The 7464-nt window shown below is 43.0% G+C and overlaps 1 pseudogene; it reads left to right on the top strand.

Annotated features, from left to right (window-relative positions):
- Positions 1-6493: 6493 nt before the first annotated feature.
- On the top strand, positions 6494-7044 carry LOC114007889 (ferritin heavy chain pseudogene; annotated as a pseudogene).
- The last annotated feature ends 420 nt before the right edge of the window (positions 7045-7464 follow it).

Here is a 7464-nt window from a genome sequence, read left to right as displayed (position 1 = left end):
TACAGGAATGGTCACCATAAAACCAACGGTCAAATGTCCTCTCATGGTATTAAAGTAACTTCCAAAAGCCAAAGAAATCAGGAGGCTTAATGCAAAAGACACCAGAACTTCGACCAAGACTCTTGGTGCTCCATAAGGAAAAAGAGAACCCCAAAAAAGAGTCAAAGAGTCAGTGGCGCCTTTTCCTTGTTCTTTGTGAGGTCCCAGGGTTGAGAAAGGAAGGAGAAACAAGTTTTAAAGGAGTAAATGAAATTTTTCTCTAGGAGAGGTTAGAAATACAATCAACTGAAATATTTTATTAAAAAAGAGGCCTCGAGGGACCAGCAGTTAGCGTAATGGCTATGTCGCTGAACTCCCACATAGTTGACCGCGGCTCGAGTCCCGGACCTGGTGGCTTAAACTCACGCCAGGCGTATGTGCGTACGTGCCCAAGATCTTGAGAGGAGAATGGAGGAGACGGGGTTGTGGTGTGGCCATTCCCCCGGGGGGTGATTTCTCGCTTTCTGTCTCTCTGTCTGTGTCTTTCTGGCGAGTGCACATGCCCTATAGCAAAAAACTCTAAAAAAAAAAAAAAAGAGGCCTCGAAGAAATACATACAGTGTATGGGGTCGGCAGGTGGCATTATGGTTAAAGGTGCTGGATTCCCATATGTCTGACAGTGGTTCGAATCCTGAACCTGGCAGTTTATTTTTTTCCCTTTCCTTTTCTCTCTCTCTGGTCAAATTGAATAATAATAATAATAATAACAACAACAAATGGAATTAAATAAATAAATTTTTAAAAAAGAAATACATACAATATAACCCCCCAATTTAAACCAAGGTATGCATGTCATGTGACATAAGGCACCAGGATCATTCAAGTTAATTTTGCTCAAATCCTAGACTAATAAAATAAAATAACCTTTTTAACTTGTTTGATCCTGCCACCATTTTTGTTTTAAGTGTACACACATGGTTATCGAGTTAAATGGTCATTTTCCTAAATACTTGCAAAGTATAGTTTCTTAAAGAGTTTCATAAAACCAGCTGGTATCTGTAAGTTGTTTTGTTTTGTTTTTAACTAGCAATTTCCTTTATAATTTAGAGATCTTTCTTCAAAAGTAACCAACATTGGGCAAGCCCTGTAATCAGATGTTTAAAAGAAGTCAGATTCTACATGTCGTTCCATGGTTTAAGCTCACAGTCTTGAAAATCCGGGGCATAAGTGTACATGCCCAAAATCTTGACAGAATGAAGAAATGCAAGAGGAGGGATTGTGACATGACTATGCCCCATTATGAGGTGCTTCTCCCTCTCCCTTCTCTCACCTCTCTGGCAAGCCCACATGCCCTCTGGAAACTTAAGGAAAAAAGAAAAAAGAAAGAACCAACATTGACAAGGGACAGGAGCTGGTCAGATTTGAAAAAGGGCAAATCTAAATCATAAAACAGAAGTAAAATGTGGCCTAGTGGTTAAGGCACTGGACTCCCACGTGACATATCACAGTTCAAGTCCCAGACCCAGCAGTTTGAAACTTAAACCAGGTGTATGTTCATGCATGCTTAAAATCCCAAGAGGAGAATGGAGAAGAGATTGTGTCATGACCACCCACTTGGGGGTGATTTCTCACTGTCTGTCTGTCTTTCTCTGTCTCTCTGGCAAGCACACGTGCCTTATAGCAAAACTAAAAATAAATAAATAAATAAATAAATAAAAGACATAAGTTATAAAAAAGAAAAAAAATTTTTAGAAAAACATGCTGGGTACATATGTGTACATGCCCAAAAATCCCAAGAGGAAAATGGTGGAGGATGCATTGTGGCATGGCTGTCCTCTTTGGGGGGTGATTTCTCACTCTCCATCCCCTCCCCCCAAGCCAGTGCCTATACCTTGTAACAAACCTAAAAAAAATAATAATAAAATAAAACAAGAAAAAGAAAAGTCAAAACGAAGTAGCAGCCCCTAACTTAAGATTTTGCTATAGAGTGCATGCACTCACCAGAGAGAGGGAAAATGAGAAGTCACCCTCTGGGGGAGATGCAATCCCTTCTCTTCTGTTCTCCTCTTGGGATTTTGGGCACACATGTACATGCACATGGTGTGATTTTCAAGCAGCTGGTCGAGGACCTGAAACTACTCAATCAGTCACCTTAAACGCCATGACCCCTGCTAGCCCTCCACCAGCTTTTTTTTTTTTTTTTTTTTTTCCTTATAGGTCACTTGTACTCACCAGAGAGCCATGGAGAGGAAAAGTGAGAAATCGCCCTCTTCATCCTCCCCAAAGGGTGATAGCCATGCTACAATCCTTTTTCCTCTATTCTCTTCTCGGGGCTTTTGGCACATATGCACACATGCCAGGCTTGATTTTCAAGCCACCAGGTCTGGGACTAGAACCAAGCTATTGCTGTGTGGGATCCAGGGCCTTAACTTCTATACTGGCCCACACTGGCTGGCCCAATCTCACCTACTATTTTGTGGATAAAATCAGAATCATCCAATGGGAACATCCTAAACTTCTGGCTTCTGCACCTGAAAACTTACCAGCACATCCTTTCCTCCTTGCCGTCTTTCACAATGGAGGCGCAGTTTCTCCTTTCTGAGTCTGATTTTTCTAGATATGCTGAGGATTCCAACCCTTTCACTTTTCTCAGGAATCTCATGCTATCATCCTGTCTCTCTACTTACTCCAAGACATCAGATTTTAACATTTCATACCTGTGCAATCATTAAAAAGAAGTCCCTATTGACTCAAGTCCCACTCATCTTTCTGTTTTCTCTTACTCTTCACCCTCAGATGTCTTAAAATTTACATTTACTCTTTCCTATAACCCCATGGAAACTGCTTTTGCATGGCCACTATGTCACACAAAGCTAGACAGAGCTAAGAATGCAAGAGGTGTGTTAGGGAAAGTACCGTTGAAATATTATATAAAAGGAAGAGGAGGCAGGATTTGAGTATGGAAAGCCTTTAGATGGTGATGCAGACTGAAAAATTCCTAGCTAATCTAACGGGATGCTCTGGGCAAAGATGGCTTCTTGGAGGAGTCATGTGTTGGGCAGAAATGTCCTTACTAGATGCCCTCGTCAGGCTCCATCATTGGCTGGTACTGCCCAGGAAGAGGATGGTTCAGTCTGAAAGCAGAGACATATCCTGAAGGTACTAACTGCACTTTTAGTAGCTGCCAAGTTTCATCTTGGAGGGAATTGTGAGTGGTGCACCCTTCCTGGCTGCCACAGGCACCAAAATATTTTTCTTTCCTGTTGTGTTCCTTTGCTAAAGCACACTTTAGGCCCTCATTAAAGCAAACAAAACCCAGAAAAACTGCCTATAGCTTTGTACATCATGATCTCTTTGCCCTTAACATTCTTTTGGGGCCAGCAAATGGCATAATGGTTATATCACTGGACTCTACATAGTCAAACGTAGTTCGAGTCCCGGGTGCATGTGCGTGAGCACCCAATATCCCAAGAGGAGAATAGAGGAGAAGAGATTGCAATGTTGCCATCCTCCTGGGGTGTGACTTCTTGCTTTCTGTCATTCTGTTTCTCTGGCAAGCACATGTGCCCCATAACAAAAAACACACACGAAAAAATTCACTCTGGGGGCATGTGCATGGGTGCCAAAGCTCCTGAGACAAGGAGGGAGGAGAAGAGATTGCAATGTGGCCATGACTTCTAGTGTTTTTTTTTTTTTTTTTCTCTTCTTTTTTTATGGGGGGAAACGGAGAATGGAGGAGAAGGGATTGCAGTGTGGACATCTCCCCTGGGGGGTGATTTCTCACTTTCTGTCTCTCTGTCTCTCTCTGTCTGTCTAGTGAGCGCACATGCCCTATCACAAAAACCTCTCAAAAAAAGAAGAAAAAAAACATAACAAAAATCCCACGGGGGGGCCAACAGGTGGTGTGGTGATTAAGGCACTGGATTCCTACATGGTCAACCACAGTTGGAGTCCCAGACCCAGCAACTTGAAAATTACACAAGGCTCACATGCATGTGTGCCCAAAATCCTAAGAGGAGAATGGAGAAGGGATTGTGACATGGTCATCCCTGTAGGGTATAATTTCTCACTTTCCTCACTCTCTCTAACTTATATGTCTCTCTCCAGTGAGCACATGTGCCCTATGGCAAATACCTAAAAAAATTCTTTTTTGGCCAGCTGGTGGCATGGGAGTTATGGTGACTGGATCCCACATGACCAGCTGTGTGGTTCAAGTCTCAGAACTGATGACTTGAAAAACACATGAGTGTGTCCAAAATAATGAGAGGAGAATAGAGGAGAAGGAATTGCCACATGGCCATACTCCCTTGGGCAGTTCTTTCTCACTTTCTCTCTCCCTCTATCTGTTTGTCTCTCTCCAGCAAGCTCACATACCATGTACTAAATATATATATATATATATATATATTTCTACACACACACACACACACACACACACACACACACACATATAAATTCTCTTAATCTTCATCTCTCAGCCTTTCCAATCACCTTTGAAAGTTTCACCTTCTCTAGAGATCCTACATGAATTCTTCTTCCAGGCCTTGTTTTCTTGTTTTGTTTTGTTTTGTTTTGCATCCTGTACACTTCAGCTGGAAAAGTCTCTTACAAAATGATTACTTCAAAATGCTGATAATTTACAAGTATATTGATTTGTCAGGAAAGTCATGACGTATTTTTCCTGGTTTTCTACACAAAAGTGAGTAATGACTTTTCCAACAACGAAACAGTACCATAGCCAAACTCTCTAACCTAAGCTCTAGATTCACATAGCCAACAGCCTGCTAGACATTTTTCACTTGCACGTTTCACAGGCATTCTAACAGGCCTCACTGAATTCTTGATTTTCTCTCCAAACACGATTACATCCAGCTCTGTATTATCTTCATCTCCTCCCTCTCTGCCATCTTACGCCATCACTAAGATTCCCACATGGATGACCATGGCTTGAGTCCCAGACCTGACAGCTTGTTTTCTCACTCCTTTTTTCTCTCTGTCTCTCTCTGGTCAAATTTTAAAAAAATAATAATAACAAATGGAATTAGACAAATACATAATTATTTTAAAAAAAGAAAGAAACACGTTGGACTCATGTGCATCCATGCCCAAGATCCTGAGAGGAGAATGGAGGAGAAGGGATTGTGGCGTGGCCATCCCCCCCCCCTCCCTGAGGTGCATGATTTCTCACTTTCTGTCTCTCTCACTCTCTGTCTCTCCAGAAAGCACACAAGCCCTATAGCAGAAAAAAGCTCTCTTAAAAAAATTGAATTTACTCTCAGAATTCAAAATTCTGAAATTACAATATTGCAGGGCCATACTCCTCTGGGACTTCTTGCACCTTCAAAGGACTTCTGGTATGATATTCCTGGGCTAGGAGAAATATAATTTTAACCTCTGCTTCCATCTTCACATTGCCCTCTCCCCTGTTAGTCTGTCTCAAAATATTCTTTGCCTTTCTTTTATAAGAATACATGAAGGCCTGCCAGTGTCATGGTGGTTAAGGGGACTGGATCACACATGGCCAACTGCACAGTTCAAGTCCAGGATCTGTTAGCTTGAAAAAAACACCAGGTATGTGTGCATATGTGCCCGAAGGAAGGAGAAGGATTACAGTGTGATCATTCCCTATGGGGGGGGGGTATTTTCTTACTTTCTCTCTCTCTTGCTTTCTACCTGCACATACCCTCTGACAAATTTAAAAAATGAAAAAGATTAATGAAATTGTATTTATGGGACCCGCAGTTGGAGTAATGGCTATGTCACTGGACTTCCATGGAGTCACCATGGTTCAAGTCCTGAACCCAGTGGTTTAAACTCACGCCAGGCACGTGTGCATGAGTGCTCAAGATCCTGAGAGGAGAATGGAGGAGAAGGGATTGAGGTATGGCCATTCCCCTGGGGGGGGATTTCTTGCTTTCTGTCTCTCTGTCTTTCTCTGTCTTTCTGGCGAGTGCATGCGCCCTATAGCAAAAACCTCTCAAACACACACACACAAAAGAAAAGAAAAAAATTCAAGTCCTGGACCTGTGACTCAACATATAATCCAGGATAAATCTCCCTCTCAAGATCTTTAACTTGATCACATATTTTACCAAGTAAAGCATTAGTCATAGAAGATAACATGCAGTGGGGTTGGCAGGTAGTATGGTAGTTAAAAAGCTGAACTCCCACATGGCTGACTGTGGTTCAAGTCCTGGACCTGGTGGCTTGAAAATCATGCCAGGCATACACGCATGCCCACAATAGAAAGGATATAAACTGGTACAATTCTGTTCAAGCAATGTGGCAGCATGAATCAGGATCATCAAAAACATTTCTACCAGACATTCTCTGCCCAGAGTCGCTGCAGTTTCCTGCTTATACCGTGCTTGAACGGAACCGGAGCTCATCCTTCCTCCCAGCCAGCCAACCAAAGCCTATCCTCCTCTCGCAGCATCCTCGGACATCTCCAAGGCCCCAGCCACTCCAACACCGCTCAGCTGCCATTGCTGCTGCCTTTCCTCAGCCACCCACCATGGTGACCGTGTCCACCTTGCAGGTGCACCAGAACTACCAGGACTCGGAGCCGCCATCCACCGCCAGATCAATCTGGAGCTCTACGCCTCCTACATGAACCTGTCCATGTCTTTCTACTTTGACCCGGATGATGTGGCTTTGAAGAACTTTGCCAAATACTTTCTCCACCAATCTCATGAGGAAAGGGAACACGCTGAGAAACTGAGGAAGCTGCAGAATCAAGGAGGTGGCTCATCTTCCTTCAGGTTATCAAGAAACCAGACTGTGATGACTGGGAGAATGGGCTGAATGCAGTGGGGTGTGCATTACACTTGGGAAAAATGTGCATCAGTCACTGCGGGACCTACACAAACTGGCCACTGCCAAAAACGACCCCATTTGTGTGACTTCATTGAGACTCAGTACCTGAACAGCAGAAGTCTATCAAAGAATTGGGTGACCATGGAAATAACTTGTGCAAGGTGGGAGCCCCCAAATCTGGCATGGCAGAGTATCTCTTTGACAAGCACACCCTGGGAGACAGTGATAAGGAGAGCTAAGCTTGAGGCTACCTTCCCCAGAGCCACGGGTGACTTCCCTGCTCACCAGGGCAGTGCATGTATGTTGGGGTTCTTTTATGTTTCCTATCAGTTGTACCAGGACACCCACTTAAGTTCTTTAATTTGTACCATTCCTTCAAATAAAGAAATTGGGTACCAAAATAAAAAACAAACAAACAAAACAGAAAAAAGAATTCCCACTCTTGTCTAGTAATCCTTCATCTAGGAAACCGTCTTAGACAAATAAATTTCAATATGGACAGAGGATTCAGTTTTATGTATGAATGAAAATTTACATGCCTATGGATAAGACTTGAAAAACTGCATTGAAATGTCTGTAGTGGTGGAACCAGCAGTTAGCGTAATGGCTATGTAGCTGGACTCCCACATAGTCGACCACGGTTCGCATCCTGAACCCGGGGCTTAACAC

The sequence above is a fragment of the Tupaia chinensis genome, unplaced genomic scaffold (assembly GCF_000334495.1).
Source record: "Tupaia chinensis unplaced genomic scaffold, TupChi_1.0 Scaffold000251_1, whole genome shotgun sequence".
NCBI classification, from domain to species: Eukaryota; Metazoa; Chordata; class Mammalia; order Scandentia; family Tupaiidae; genus Tupaia; species Tupaia belangeri.
Note: the sequence above shows the minus strand (reverse complement) of the source record. Positions and strands in the feature narration are given on the sequence as shown.